At 56.0% G+C, this 16,243-nt stretch overlaps 1 pseudogene; it reads left to right on the top strand.

Moving 5' to 3' along the window:
• The window catches only part of LOC141213276 (UDP-glucuronic acid decarboxylase 1-like), a 116,672-nt pseudogene that overhangs the window by 17,746 nt on the left and 82,683 nt on the right, over positions 1 to 16,243 (top strand).

Raw genomic sequence — 16,243 nt, forward strand, 5'->3', positions numbered from 1 at the left:
GGTGGAAAGGACCATGTCACAGTAGGAATACCTTTATAAAATAGATATTTTATTGATAAGAATAAAAATAGGACAAAGATACATGAAAAACAGGTGTCTCTCATGTGAGGGAGTAGCCTGACCCAAAGGCCAATGATTAGAGCAAAAACATACAGATAAAAAGTATGTGTATGTAAAATATATATTATATAACATAATGTAGAATTAAAATAAATTAAATAAATGTATTTTATATATTGCAAAACTCTTGTTCATTGAGTAATGCCGCAAAAAATATTCACAAAATAGTAATCCTAGAGGGTTCATATCTGTGATCTAAATGGGGGTTGTGCGCTAACAATGTGATCGTTCTGTCCCCATATAGTGTGCGCATGAACAATCGTTCTTCCTCACGCAGTTTAGATTGATGTTCTTGTTCTGTAAAAGGCTGATTTCCACAGGCCATTGAACTTGTTTTATCTATTCGTGCTCGATTTCAGCAGAATTCTCTCCGTCTAAATACGGCTTTAGCGCAGATTGTTTTCAGTGAATCAGAGGATGAGGCCAATCTATCTATATATACCGGTAATTTCATGGAGTTTATTCATGTCTTTTCAGGATTAGCGAAGCGTGTTGGAGCTCGGCTACTACTGGCATCTACTTCAGAGGTCTATGGAGGTAATTGTGACATTACATTTGTGTATTTTAGAATATTGCTAAAGAGGGTAAAGGCCCCGTCACACATAACGAGATCGCTAGCGAGATCGTTATTACGTCACGGTTTTGGGATCGCTGGAGAGTCGTTTCGTGATCGCTGGGGAGCTGTCAAACATGCAGAACTTCCCAACGATTTCGGCCGCCCCAGCGATCTAACTAACGATGTCGGCGGTCGTTGGGACGCTTTCACACAGCAGCTATTTCAACGATCCACACCTTGATAGGGACTGTATTGTGTCACAAAGGCGTGCATAAAATTACGTGCATTTTTGACCACTTTTTTGCGCACGCTTTTTAAAAATGCTCCATGTGCCCCTGTGTCTGCCGGCAAAGTGAATGTGAAATTCACTTTGCCGTACAAACACTGTGTAAATATACGCTGCACTTTTATGGGAGAAAGCGCGGGCGTAAAAAGAATCAACATGTCAATTCTTTACACACCTGCGGCTGCACTTTCTCCCATAGGAACCCATTATCCCCGCTGGAATTACGCATTAAACCACTTTATTTTTTTTATTTTAACGCTTACGGTTTTGGGGTTCCTCCACTTCAGGGGCGCGGAAAAGTCCAATTTATGCATGCCTACGTGTCTCAGTTCTGAATCGCTAACGAGGTCGTTGATAAGGTGTCAAATACAGCGATGCACACTGCCCAGCGGGAGCGCGACGACCCAGGGATGGTCCAGGAAGCTTTGTAACGATCAGCGATCTCACAGCAGGGGCCTGATCATTGCTACCTGTCAGACATAACGAGATCGCTATCAAGATCGCTATTGTGTCACAAAAACCGTGACTTATCAACGATCTCGCTAGCGATCTCGTTATGTGTGACGGGGCCTTTACACTTGAAATCGCTTTCAACATTGTTCCTGCGTCTCATTATCTTTACCACCATTATCTCAGGTGTCAAGCTGCAGAGCAAAAGATAAAAAGTCCAGACTGTGATAAATGATGTCATGTCGGCTCTTGTAATCTTTGGCCTTTTTATTGTTTGTTGTTTTGATATAATGGTTCCTTGTAAAGCCCATAGTCTGTATTCTACTTATTTTTTTATTACATTCACTTTATGCTTTTTCCTCAATCTCCTCCTATGTTAATCATCAGATCCAGAAGTACACCCTCAAAATGAAGACTACTGGGGACATGTGAATCCTATTGGCCCCGAGCTTGTTATGATGAGGGAAAGCGAGTAGCAGAGACCATGTGCTATGCTTATATGAAACAGGTTGGTCGTGTTACTAATATTCAGTGTAATCTGGAAGACGTCTTACAACCTACAATAACACCCCTCCCCCCCACCCCAAATTTTTGACCCATGTCATGAATCAAAATCGCTCATACAAGTCTGTGGGTCCGTGGAAATTATGGATAGCATTAGTCGGTTATACAGTAATGTCTAAAAAAAATAAATTGTTTGTCTCCCAAGCAAATATATAAAACTGGAGGACATCATGGTCCGAATAATGGGGTCTGACAAAAACTCTTAATGAGGCCTTGCAGACGCCCTTATTCTGACCTCTATATCTTTAAGCCCTATGTATTTCCTGTGCTCTAATTACATTAGGGAGACTTTATTTGCTGAGGGATTGTTTTTTTTTGCTGATGGTGTGATTTGCCCAAGTTTCAAAACTATTGCACGTTGTGTAATTTGCGCAGTTTTAAGTCCCTTGATAAGTAGCTAATCTTGTATGTGATGGAGTAATTGATTTTTCCACTACCCATGTAATAGAGTGCTTTTTTGTATTAAATCTACTATCTTTACAGCATGCTCCATCTGAAATGGGTCAATTTAGTCTTACAATATTAAAATGTCTGTGGCACACAAGCAATATAAATGTTCTGTACATTAAGAATGGTAGAAATGGTAAAAAAAAACAAAACCCCAAAATACACCGTTGGAGAATTAAATGAGGGTCCCATCTTGCTAACGATCAGCTAAGCCGCTAGGGCCCTATGCAAGACCTGGCAAGACAGAGGGCAATAAAAGCTGCAATCCTTCATTTGGGTGCTACAGTTGAAATGAACATACACACTGCAATTACCCCCTCCCTCCCCTAAGTTTTAAAGCTGATTGCTCAAGGTTGCTTCACTCTGTAATTGCCTAAAAAAGTGGGAAATGTTTCAGTTACTATGTTATAGGTGTTCTATATAGACTGGGTCAACGTAGGGAACCACTCAGATAGCCTTCTAGTGGTGCTGTGACTTCTTAGCATCTACTACTCATCTGCTTTTTTTCCTACGAGGCTGTGACTTAATTCTGCTATCTTTTTGTGAAAACCACAAAGTTCAGTCTTTGAAGTTGGGTTTCTGCCATAACTTTAAATGACAATGAGTTCTGGGGTGGCCAGTCCACTCTTCTGCTGCCAGTCTCATCTTGATATAATAATGGCTTGATCTTCACAGCAGTGGGCTTGAAGTTGTTATATTATTGCTAATTATGTTTTATTTCCAACCAAAAATTTCAAAGGGTGTTTCATTATGTAAAATAGAATGTGTTGATACGAGTCACAAATTACAGAATCAATTAACCATGCCAGAGCAATTCATTATAGACCTGAGGTCTTCGACAAATGGATTTGTGAATGTGTGTCCTTGCTATAGGAAATGCTGCATTGATAACATTATGTCATATAATACATGCTGTGCCCTCTCAAGGAAAGCTAATCACAACTTATTGGAAACATTTACATGGGTTTTCTTTTTATAAATGGGTACAATTTCAAACTGCACATAGAAGCAAGCAACTCGTCAACATTCATAAGAACAGAGGGCTTCTTAATTCCATAGGTTACCGGCTACCTCTGCAAACTAACAAAGGGCAGTATTCTATCAGAGGTGGCTAGGTTCCTGGGCAAGTAGTGCAGCTCTTGTATGCTTTATGCTATAGAGCTTGCAAGTGCAGCTCTGAAGCTAGCCAGATGGCTGGATCCAGCCAGGCTCATTGTCCCTGCACTTACACAATGCTGCAGAGGCAAAGCTAGCTCTGCTGTCAACAGTGGACAGTTTGGGCCAACTGTGCGGCCATGTTGCTGGTCAGTTTCGTCGTTCATTCAGGAACGCCCCCTGGCAAGTAAGAAGCCAGTAGGCTGGTTAGTGGTACCTTCCAAAACTCGTAATGAAAACAACCTTGTAAAGCGATACAAGCTATGGTAGAAAAATACATGCTTATTTGTGTAGAATGTTTTTACAAACAAAAGTCTAATTTTTACTGGAAGAAAATGTGGTCTCTAAACTGCTTTGCTTGTTGGCAGGAAGGTGTGGAGGTCAGAGTGGCTCGGATATTTAATACATTTGGGCCACGTATGCACATGAATGATGGAAGAGTTGTCAGTAACTTTGTAGTACAAGCACTACAAGGAGAGCCTTTAACTGTAAGTACGAAATGGCAAACCGTTCTGGTCTAAATACCCTCTAATAGGTTTCTTCTAATTGAAGGATGGTATAAACATCCTGCCTGTTCCTCACCTCCGCGCATGCTGTTTTCTGCACCAAATCTTTGAGTTGGATTAAAAGGAAATTGGTCTCTATACCGTACATGATAGAATAAATGAAAAATGAATCAACTTTCTGAAAGAACTTTTTAATAAGCTAAGTGAAGTTGCATCACTAGCAAAAAAAATTGGCCAAGGTTTTCATGCCATGTTTTATGGAAGGAATCTGAAACTTTTAGGCATTACGATTTCTCTACTCATTGTTTTGGGTCCAGAAGTATGACATAGCGGTTTTCTAATGATATTTGCATCATGATTGTACACCTATTATGAGTCGTCCTCGTCAATCCTTAACCTCTTCCTCATCCATCCTAGTCCTCCTCGACATCGTTGTTGCCCTCCTAGTCCGCCCTTGAGGGAGTCCTTGTGTCCTCCAGGCCTCATCCTTTTCTGGCCCGCGGCCTCCGGGCCTCCTCCTTTTCTGGCCCGCAGCCTCGTCCTTTTCTGGCCCGCGGCCTTGTCCTCTCTGGCCCACGTTCTCGTCCTCTCTGGCCCTCATCCTCTCTGGCCCGCGTCCTCGTCCTCTCTGGCCCGCGTCCTCTATGGCCCGCGTCCTCTCTGGCCCGCGTCCTCGTCCTTTTTGACCCGCGTCCTTGTCCTCTCTTGCCTGCGTCCTCTCTGGCCCGCGTCCTCTCTGGCCCGCATCCTCTCTGGCCTGCGTCCTCGTCCTCTCTGGCCCGCGTCCTCGTCCTTTTTGGCCCGCGTCCTCGTCCTTTTTGGCCCGCATCCTCGTCCTTTTTGGCCCGCGTCCTCGTCCTCTCTGGCGCGCGTCCTCTCTGGCGCGCGTCCTCTCTGGCCCGCGTCCTCTCTGGCCCGCGTCCTCGTCCTTTTTGGCCCGCGTCCTCGTCCTTTTTGGCCCGCGTCTTCGTCCTCTCTGGCCCGCGTTCTCTTTGGCCCACGTCCTCTCTGGCGCGCTTCCTCTCTGGCCTCCGCGTCCTCGTCCTCTCTGGCCCGCATCCTCTCTGGCCTGCTTCCTCGTCCTCTCTGGCCCGCGTCCTCTCTGGCCCGCGTCCTTGTCCTTTTTGGCTTGCGTCCTCGTCCTTTTTGGCCCGCGTCCTCGTCCTTTTTGGCCCGCGTCCTCGTCCTTTTTTGCCCGCGTCCTCGTCCTTTTTGGCCCGCTTCCTCGTCCTTTTTGGCCCGCGTCCTCGTCCTCTTTCGCCTGCGTCCTCCACACCTTGTCCTTTTGGCCCGCGTCCTCGTCCTTTTTGGCCCGCGTCCTCGTCCTCTCTTGCCTGCGTCCTCTCTGGCCCGCGTCCTCTCTGGCCCGCATCCTCTCTGGCCCGCGTCCTCTCTGGCCTGCGTCCTCGTCCTCTCTGGCCCGCGTCCTCGTCCTTTTTGGCCCGCATCCTCGTCCTTTTTGGCCCGCATCCTCGTCCTTTTTGGCCCGCGTCCTCATCCTCTCTGGCCCGCGTCCTCTCTGGCCCGCGTCCTCTCTGGCGCGCGTCCTCTCTGGCCCGCGTCCTCTCTGGCCTGCGTCCTCGTCCTCTCTGGCCCTCGCCCGCGTCCTCGTCCATTTTGGCCCGCATCCTCTTCCTTTTTGGCCCGCGTCCTCGTCCTTTTTGGACCGCGTCCTCGTCCTCTCTGGCCCGCGTCCTCTCTGGCCCACGTCCTCTCTGGCCCGCGTCCTCTCTGGCCTCCGTCCTCGTCCTCTCTGGCCCGCGTCCTCTCTGGCCTGCGTCCTCGTCCTTTTTGGCTTGCGTCCTCGTCCTTTTTGGCCCGCGTCCTCGTCCTTTTTGGCCCGCATCCTCGTCCTTTTTGGCCCGCGTCCTCGTCCTTTTTGGCCCGCGTCCTCATCCTTTTTGGCCCGCTTCTTCGTCCTTTTTGGCCCGCACCCTCGTCCTCTTTGGCCCGTGCCCTCGTCCTTTTTGGCCCGCGTCCTCGTCCTTTTTGGCCCGCATCCTCGTCCTATTTGGCCCGCGTCCTCTCTGGCCCGCGTCCTCTCTGGCCTGCGTCCTCGTCCTCTCTGGCCCTCGCCCGCGTCCTCGTCCTTTTTGGCCCGCATCCTCGTCCTTTTTGGCCCGCGTCCTCGTCCTTTTTGGACCGCGTCCTCGTCCTCTCTGGCCCGCGTCCTCTTTGGCCCACGTCCTCTCTGGCCCGCGTCCTCTCTGGCCTCCGTCTTCGTCCTCTCTGGCCCGGGTCCTCTATGGCCCGCGTCCTCGTCCTTTTTGGCTTGCGTCCTCGTCCTTTTTGGCCCGCGTCCTCGTCCTTTTTGGCCCGCGTCCTCGTCCTTTTTGGCCCGCGTCCTCGTCCTTTTTGGCCCGCGTCTTCGTCCTTTTTGGCCCGCGCCCTCGTCCTCTTTGGCCCGTGCCCTCGTCCTTTTTGGCCCGCGTCCTCGTCCTTATTGGCCTACGTTCTTTTCCTTTATGGCCCGCTTCCTCATCCTTTTTGGCCCGCGTCCTCGTCCTTTTTCGCCTGCGTCCTCCATACCTTGTCCTTTTGGCCCGCGTCCTCGTCCTCTGGCCCGCGTCCTCCATACCTCGTCCTTTTGGACCGCGTCCTCCATACCTCGTCCCTTTTGGCCCGCGTCCTCCATACCTCGTCCTCTGGCCCACGTCCTCGTCCTCTGGCTGGCGTCCTCCTTACCTCGTTCTTTTGGCCCGCGTCCTCAATACCAGGTCCCCTGTCCCGGGTCCTTCATACCTCGTCCTTTTGGCCCGCGTCCTCCATACCTGGTCCTTTTTGGCCCGCGTTCTTTTCTGGCCCGCGTACTTCATACCTCGTCCTTTTTGGTCCGCGTCCTCGTACTCTGGCCCGCATCCTCGTACTTTGGCCCGCGTCCTCCATACCTGGTCCTTTGGCCCGTGTCCTCCATACCTGGTCCTTTTGGCCCATGTCCCCCGTACCTGGTCCTTTTGGCCCGCGTCCTCCATACCTGGTCCTTTGGCCCGCATCCTCCATACCTGGTCCTTTTGGCCCGCGTCCTCCTCACCTTGTCCTTTTGGCCCGCGTCCTCCATACCTCGTCCCTTTTGGACCGCGTCCTTCATACCTCGTCCTCTGGCCCGCGTCCTCGTCCTCTGGCCCGTGTCCTCCTTACCTCGTTCTTTTGGCCCGCGTCCTCCATACCTGGTTCCCTGGCCCGCGTCCTCCATACCTGATCCCCTAGCCGGCGTCCTTTTGGCCCGCATCCTCCATACCTCGTTCTCTGGCCCGCAACCTCGTCCTCTGCCCCGCGTCCTCCTTACCTCGTTCTTTTGGCCCGCATCCTCCATACCTGGTCCCCTGTCCCGCGTCCTCCATACCTCGTCCTTTTACCCGCGTCCTCCATACCTCGTCCTTTGGCCCGTGTCCTCGTCCTCTGGCCCGCGTCCTCCATACCTGGTCCTTTTTGGCCCGCGTCCTTTTCTGGCCCGCGTCCTTTTCTGGCCCGCGTCCTCGTCCTTTTTGGCCCGCGTCCTCGTCCGCTTTTGCCCGCGTCCTCCATACCTCGTCTTCTGGCCCGCGTCCTCCATACCTCGTCCCTTTTGGTCCTCGTCCTCCGGGCCCGCGTCCTTTTCTGGCCAGCGCCCTTTACAGGCCCGCGTCCTTCATACCTTGTCCTTTTTGGCCCGCGTCCTCGTCCTCTGGCCCGCGTCCTCCATACCTGGTCCTCTGGCCCGCGTCCTCCATACCTCGTCCCTTTTGGTCCTCGTCCTCCGGGCCCGCATCCTTTTCTGGCCAGCGCCCTTTACAGGCCCGCGCCCTTCATACCTTGTCCTTTTTGGCCCGCGTCCTCGTCCTCTGGCCCGCGTCCTCCATACCTGGTCCTCTGGCCCGCGTCCTCCATACCTGGTCCTTTTGGCCCGCGTCCTCCATACCTGGTCCTTTTGGCTCGCGTCCTCCATACCTGGTCCTTTTGGCCCGTGTCCGCCATACCTGGTCCTCTGGCCCGCGTCCTCCATACCTGGTCCTTTTGGCACGCGTCCTCCACACCTCGTCCTTTTGGCCCGCGTCCTCCACACCTCGTCGCTTTTGGTCCTCGTCCTCTGGCCTGCGTCCTCCATACCTCGTACTCTGGCCCGCGTCCTCGTCCTTTTGGCCCGCGTCCTCCATGCCTCATCCTCTGGCCCACGTCCTCGTCCTCTGGCCAGCGTCCTCCTTACCTCATTCTTTTAGCCCGCGTCCTCTATACCTGGTCTCCTGGCACGCGTCCTCCATACCTGGTCCCCAGGACAGCGTCCTTTTGGCCCGCGTCCTCCATACCTCGTTCTCTGGCCCGCATCCTCATCCTCTGGCCAGCATCCTCCTTACCTCGTTCTTTTGGCCCACGTCCTCCAAACCAGGTCCCATGTCCCGCGTCCTTCATACCTCGTCCTTTTTGCCCGCGTCCTCCATTCCTCGTCCTCTGGCCCGCGTCCTCCATACCTGGTCCTCTTTGGACCACGTCCTCCATACCTGGTCCTTTTTGGCCCGCGTTCTTTTCTGGCTCGCGTCCTTCATACCTCGTCCTTTTTGGACCGCGTCCTCGTCCTCTGGCCCGCATCCTTGTACTTTGGCTCGCGTCCTCCATACCTGGTTCTTTGGCCCGTGTCCTCCATACCTGGTCCTTTTGGCCCGTGTCCCCCATACCTGATCCCTTTGGCCCGCGTCCTCCATACCTGATCCTTTTGGTCCCCGCGTCCTCCCTACCTGGTCCTTTGGCCTGCGTCCTCCACACCTTGTCCTTTTGGCCCGAGTCCTCCACACCTTGTCCTTTTGACCCGCGTCCTCCATACCTCGTCTCTTTTGAACCGCGTCCTTCATACCTCATCCTCTGGCCTGCGTCCTCGTCCTCTGGACCGTGTCCTCCTTACCTCGTTCTTTTGGCCTGCGTCCTCCATACCTGGTCCCCTGGCCCGCGTCCTCCATACCTGGTCCCCTAGCCCGCGTCCTTTTGGCCCGCATCCTCCATACCTCGTCCTCTGGCCCGCGTCCTCCATACCTCGTCCTTTTTGCCCGCGTCCTCCATACCTGGTCCTTTTTGGCCCGCGTCCTCGTCCACTGGCCCGCGTCCTCCATACCTGGTCTTTTTTGGCCCGCGTCCTCCATATCTGGTCCTTTTTGGCCCGCGTCCTTTCCTGGCCCGCGTCCTTCATACCTTGTCCTTTTGGGCCCGCGTCCTCGTTCCTTGGCCCGCGTCCTCCATACCTGGTTTTCTGGCCCGCGTCCTCCATACCTGGTCCTTTTAGGCCCGCGTCCTCCATACCTGGTCCTTTTGGCCCGCGTCCTCCATACCTGGTCCTTTTGGCCCGCGTCCTCCATACCTGGTCCTTTTGGCCCGCGTCCTCCATACCTGGTCCTCTGGCCCGCGTCCTCCATACCTCATCATTTTGGCCCATGTCCTCCACACCTCGTCCCTTTTGGCCAGCGTCCTCGTCGTGTGGCCCGCGTCCTCCATACCTCGTCCACTGGCCCGCGTCCTCATAACCTCGTTCTTTTAGCCCTGGTCCTCTAGACCTGGTCCCCTGGCCCACGTCCTCCATACCTCTTCCTTTTGGCCCGCGTCCTCCATACCTTGTCCTCTGGCCCTCGTCCTCGTACTCTGACCCGCGTCCTCGTCCTCTGACCCGCGTCCTCCATACCTGGTCCTTTTTGGCCCGCGTCCTCCATACCTGGTCCTTTTTGGCCCACGTCCTTTTCTGGCCCGCGTCCTTCATACCTGGTCCTTTTTGGCCCGCGTCCCCCATACCTGGTCCTTTTTGGCCCGCGTCCTACATACCTGGTCCTTTTTGGCCCGCGTCCTACATACCTGGTCCTTTTTGGCCCGCGTCCTCCATACCTGGTCCTTTTTGGCCCGCGTCCTCAATACCTGGTCTTTTTTGGCCCGCGTCCTCCATAACTGGTCCTTTTTGGCCCGCATCCTCCATACCTGGTTCTTTTTGGTCCGCGTCCTCCATACCTGGTCCTTTTGGCCTGTGTCCTCCACACCTCGTCCCTTTTGGCCCGAGTCCTCGTCGTCTGGCCCGCGTCCTCCATACCTCGTCCTCTGGCCCGCGTCCTCCTTACCTCGTTCTTTTAGCCCGGGTCCTCCAGACCTGGTCCCCTGGCCCGCGTCCTCCATACCTCGTCTATTTTGAACCGCGTCCTTCATACCTCGTCCTCTGGCCCGCGTCCTCGTCCTCTGGACCGTGTCCTCCTTATCTCGTTCTTTTGGCCTGCGTCCTCCATACCTGGTCCCCTGGCCCGCGTCCTCCATACCTGGTCCCCTAGCCCGCGTCCTTTTGGCCCGCATCCTCCATACCTCGTTCTCTGTCCCGCAACCTCGTCCTCTGGCCCGCGTCCTCCTTACCTCGTTCTTTCAGCCTTCGTCCTTCATACCTGGTCCCCTGTCCCGCGTCCTCCATACCTCGTCCTTTTTGCCCGCGTCCTCCATACCTGGTCCTTTTTGGCCCGCGTCCTCGTCCTCTGGCCCGCGTCCTCCATACCTGGCCCTTTTTGGCCCGCGTCCTCCATACCTGGTCCTTTTTGGCCCGCATTCTTTTCTGGCCCGCGTCCTTCATACCTTGTCCTTTTGGGCCCGCGTCCTCGTTCTTTGGCCCGCGTCCTCCATACCTGGTCCTTTTGGCCCGCGTCCTCCATACCTGGTCCTTTTGGCCCGCGTCCTCCATACCTGGTCCTTTTGGCCCGCGTCCTCCATACCTGGTCCTCTGGCCCGCGTCCTCCATACCTGGTCCTTTTGGCCCGCGTCCTCCACACCTCATCCTTTTGGCCCGTGTCCTCCACACCTCGTCCCTTTTGGTCCGCGTCCTCGTCGTCTGGCCCGCGTCCTCCATACCTCGTCCTCTGGCCCGCGTCCTCATAACCTCGTTCTTTTATCCCGGGTCCTCCAGACCTGGTCCCCTGGCCCACGTCCTCCATACCTCTTCCTTTTGGCCCGCGTCCTCCATACCTTGTCCTCTGGCCCTCGTCCTCGTACTCTGACCCGCGTCCTCCATACCTGGTCCTTTTTGGCCCGCGTCCTCCATACCTGGTCCTTTTTGGCCCGCGTCCTTTTCTGGTCCGCGTCCTTCATACCTTGTCCTTTTGGGCCCGCGTCCTCGTTCTTTGGCCCGCGTCCTCCATACCTGGTTTTCTGGCCCGTGTCCTCCATACCTGGTCCTTTTGGCCTGCGTCCTCCAAACCTGGTCCTTTTGGCCCGCGTCCTCCATACCTGGTCCTTTTGGCCTGCGTCCTCCATACCTGGTCCTCTGGCCCGCGTCCTCCACACCTGGTCCTTTTGGCCCGCGTCCTCCACACCTCATCCTTTTGGCCCGTGTCCTCCACACCTCGTCCCTTTTGGCCGCGTCCTCGTCGTCTGGCCCGTGTCCTCCATACCTCGTCCTCTGGCCCGCGTCCTCATAACCTCGTTCTTTTAGCCCGGGTCCTCCAGACCTGGTCCCCTGGCCCACGTCCTCCATACCTCTTTCTTTTGGCCCGCGTCCTCCATACCTTGTCCTCTGGCCCTCGTCCTCGTACTCTGACCCGCTTCCTCGTCCTCTGACCCGCGTCCTCCATACCTGGTCCTTTTTGGCCCGCGTCCTCCATACCTGGTCCTTTTTGGCCCGCGTCCTCCATACCTGGTCCTTTTTGGCCCGCGTCCTCCATACCTGGTCCTTTTTGGCCCGCGTCCTACGTACCTGGTCCTTTTTGGCCCGCGTCCTCCATACCTGGTCTTTTTTGGCCCGCGTCCTCCATAACTGGTCCTTTTTGGCCTGCATCCTCCATACCTGGTTCTTTTTGGCCTGCGTCCTCCATACCTGGTCCTTTTGGCCTGTGTCCTCCACACCTCGTCCCTTTTGGCCCGAGTCCTCGTCGTCTGGCCCGCGTCCTCCATACCTCGTTCTTTTAGCCCGGGTCCTCCAGACCTGGTCCCCTGGCCCGCGTCCTCCATACCTCGTCTATTTTGTACCGCGTCCTTCATACCTCGTCCTCTGGCCCGCGTCCTCGTCCTCTGGACCGTGTCCTCCTTACCTCGTTCTTTTGGCCTGCGTCCTCCATACCTGGTCCCCTGGCCCGCGTCCTCCATACCTGGTCCCCTAGCCCGCGTCCTTTTGGCCCGCATCCTCCATACCTCGTTCTCTGTCCCGCAACCTCGTCCTCTGGCCCGCGTCCTCCTTACCTCGTTCTTTCAGCCCTCGTCCTTCATACCTGGTCCCCTGTCCCGCGTCCTCCATACCTCGTCCTTTTTGCCCGCGTCCTCCATACCTGGTCCTTTTTGGCCCGCGTCCTCGTCCTCTGGCCCGCGTCCTCCATACCTGGCCCTTTTTGGCCCGCGTCCTCCATACCTGGTCCTTTTTGGCCCGCGTTCTTTTCTGGCCCGCGTCCTTCATACCTTGCTCTTTTGGGCCCGCGTCCTCGTTCTTTGGCACGCGTCCTCCATACCTGGTTTTCTGGCCCGCGTCCTCCATACCTGGTCCTTTTAGGCCCGCGTCCTCCATACCTGGTCCTTTTGGCCCGCGTCCTCCATACCTGGTCCTTTTGGCCCGCGTCCTCCATACCTGGTCCTTTTGGCCCGCGTCCTCCATACCTGGTCCTTTTGGCCCGCGTCCTCCATACCTGGTCCTTTTGGCCCGCGTCCTCCATACCTGGTCCTCTGGCCCGCGTCCTCCATACCTGGTCCTTTTGGCCCGCGTCCTCCACACCTCATCCTTTTGGCCCGTGTCCTCCACACCTCGTCCCTTTTGGCCCGCCTCCTCGTCGTCTGGCCCGCGTCCTCCATACCTCGTCCTCTGGCCCGCGTCCTCATAACCTCGTTCTTTTATCCCGGGTCCTCCAGACCTGGTCCCCTGGCCCACGTCCTCCATACCTCTTCCTTTTGGCCCGCGTCCTCCATACCTTGTCCTCTGGCCCTCGTCCTCGTACTCTGACCCGCGTCCTCGTCCTCTGACCCGCGTCCTCCATACCTGGTCCTTTTTGGCCCGCGTCCTCCATACCTGGTCCTTTTTGGCCCGCGTCCTTTTCTGGCCCGCGTCCTTCATACCTTGTCCTTTTGGGCCCGCGTCCTCGTTCTTTGGCCCGCGTCCTCCATACCTGGTTTTCTGGCCCGTGTCCTCCATACCTGGTCCTTTTGGCCCGCGTCCTCCATACCTGGTCCTTTTGGCCCGCGTCCTCCATACCTGGTCCTCTGGCCCGCGTCCTCCATACCTGGTCCTTTTGGCCCGCGTCCTCTACCTGGTCCTTTTGGCCCGCGTCCTCCACACCTCATCCTTTTGGCCCGTGTCCTCCACACCTCGTCCCTTTTGGCCCGCGTCCTCGTCGTCTGGCCCGCGTCCTCCATACCTCGTCCTCTGGCCCGCGTCCTCATAACCTCGTTCTTTTATCCCGGGTCCTCCAGACCTGGTCCCCTGGCCCACGTCCTCCATACCTCTTCCTTTTGGCCCGCGTCCTCCATACCTTGTCCTCTGGCCCTCGTCCTCGTACTCTGACCCGCGTCCTCGTCCTCTGACCCGCGTCCTCCATACCTGGTCCTTTTTGGCCCGCGTCCTCCATACCTGGTCCTTTTTGGCCCGCGTCCTTCATACCTTGTCCTTTTGGGCCCGCGTCCTCGTTCTTTGGCCCGCGTCCTCCATACCTGGTCCTTTTGGCCCGCGTCCTCCAAACCTGGTCCTTTTGGCCCGCGTCCTCCAAACCTAGTCCTTTTGGCCCGCGTCCTCCATACCTGGTCCTTTTGGCCCGCGTCCTCCATACCTGGTCCTCTGGCCCGCGTCCTCCATACCTGGTCCTTTTGGCCCGCGTCCTCCACACCTCATCCTTTTGGCCCGTGTCCGCCACACCTCGTCCCTTTTGGCCGCGTCCTCGTCATCTGGCCCGCGTCCTCCATACCTCGTCCTCTGGCCCGCGTCCTCATAACCTCGTTCTTTTAGCCCGGGTCCTCCAGACCTGGTCCCCTGGCCCACGTCCTCCATACCTCTTCCTTTTGGCCCGCATCCTCCATACCTTGTCCTCTGGCCCTCGTCCTCCATACCTGGTCCTTTTTGGCCCGCGTCCTCCATACATGGTCCTTTTTGGCCCGCGTCCTCCATACTTGGTCCTTTTTGGCCAGCGTCCTACATACCTGGTCCTTTTTGGCCCGCGTCCTCCATACCTGGTCCTTTTTGGCCCGCGTCCTCCATACCTGGTCCTTTTTGGCCCGCATCCTCCATACCTGGTTCTTTTTGGCCCGCGTCCTCCATACCTGGTCCTTTTTGGCCCGCGTCCTACATACCTGGTCCTTTTTGGCCCGCGTCCTCCATACCTGGTCATTTTTGGCCCGCATCCTCCATACCTGGTTCTTTTTGGCCCGTGTCCTCCACACCTCGTCCCTTTTGGCCTGCGTCCTCGTCGTCTGGCCCGCGTCCTCCATACCTCGTCCTCTGGCCCGCGTCCTCCTTATCTCGTTCTTTTAGCCCGGGTCCTCCAGACCTGGTCCCCTGGCCCACGTCCTCCATACCTCGTCCTTTTTGCCCGCATCCTCCATACCTCGTCCTTTGGCCCGTGTCCTCGTCCTCTGGCCCGCGTCCTCCATACCTGGTCCTTTTTGGCTCGCGTCCTCCATACCTTGTCCTTTTTGGCCCGCGTCATTTTCTGGCCCGCGTCCTTCATACCTCGTCCTTTTTGGCCAGTGTCCTCATCCTCTGACCCTCGTCATCGTTCTTTGGCCCGCGTCCCACATACCTGGTTTTCTGGCCCGCGTCCTCATACCTGGTCCTTTTGGCCCGCGACTTCCATACCTGGTCCTTTTTTGGCCCGCGTCCTCCATAGCTGGTCCTTTTTGGCTCGCGTCCTCCATACCTGGTCCTTTTTGGCTCGCGTCCTCCATGCCTTGTCCTTTTCGGCCCGCGTCATTTTCTGGCCCGCGTCCTTCATACCTCGTCCTTTTTGGCCAGTGTCCTCATCCTCTGACCCTCGTCATCGTTCTTTGGCCCGCGTCCCACATACCTGGTTTTCTGGCCCGCGTCCTCATACCTGGTCCTTTTGGCCCGCGACTTCCATACCTGGTCCTTTTTTGGCCCGCGTCCTCCATAGCTGGTCCTTTTTGGCTCGCGTCCTCCATACCTGGTCCTTTTTGGCTCGCGTCCTCCATACCTTGTCCTTTTTGGCCCGCGTCATTTTCTGGCCCGCGTCCTTCATACCTCGTCCATTTTGGCCCGCGTACTCATCCTCTGACCCGCGTCATCGTTCTTTGGTCCGCGTCCCCCATACCTGGTTTTCTGGCCCGCGTCCTCATACCTGGTCCTTTTGGCCCGCGTCCTCCATACCTGGTCCTTTTTTGGCCCGCGTCCTCCATACTTGGTCCTTTTTTGGCCCACGTCCTCCATACCTGGTCCTTTTTGGACCGCGTCCTCCATACCTGTTTTTTTTTGGCCCGCGTCCTCCATACCTGGTCCTTTTTCGACCGCATCCTCCATACCTGGTCCTTTTTGGCCCGATTCCTCCATACCTGGTCCTTTTTGGCCCGCGTCCTCCATACCTCGTCCTTTTTGGCCCGTGTCCTCCATACCTGGTCCTTTTTGGCCCGCGTCCTCCATACCTGGTCCTTTTTGGCCCGAGTCCTCCATACCTCGTCCTTTTTGGCCTGCGTCCTCCATACCTCATCCTTTTTGGCCTGCGTCCTCCATACCTGGTCCTTTTTGGCCCGCGTCCTCCATACCAGGTCCTTTTTGGCCCGCGTCCTTTTCTGCCCCGCGTCCTTCATACCTCGTCTTTTGTGGCCCGCGTACTCGTCCTCTGGTCCGCGTCCTTGTACTTTGGGCCGCATCCTCCATACCTGGTCCGCGTCCTCGTACTTTGGGCCGCATCCTCCATACCTGGTCCCCTAGCCCGCGTCCTCCATACCTGGTCCCCTAGCCCGTGTCCTTTTGGCCCTCGTCCTCCATACCTCGTTCTCTGGCCGGCAACCTCGTCCTCTGGCCCGCGTCCTCCTTACCTCGTTCTTTTGTCCCGCGTACTCCATACCTCGTCCTCTGGCCCGCGTCCTCGTCCTCTGGCCCGTGTCTTCCTTACCTCATTCTTTTGGCCCGCGTCCTCCATACCTGGTCTCCTAGCCTGCGTCTTCCATACCTGGTCCCCTAGCCCGCGTCCTTTTAGCCCGCGTCCTCCATACCTCGTTCTCTGGCCCGCAACCTCGTCCTCTGGCCCGCGT

Source organism: Phyllobates terribilis, unplaced genomic scaffold (assembly GCF_046119375.1).
Source record: "Phyllobates terribilis strain yellow unplaced genomic scaffold, ASM4611937v1 Scaffold_191__1_contigs__length_3620865, whole genome shotgun sequence".
Lineage (NCBI taxonomy): Eukaryota > Metazoa > Chordata > Amphibia > Anura > Dendrobatidae > Phyllobates > Phyllobates terribilis.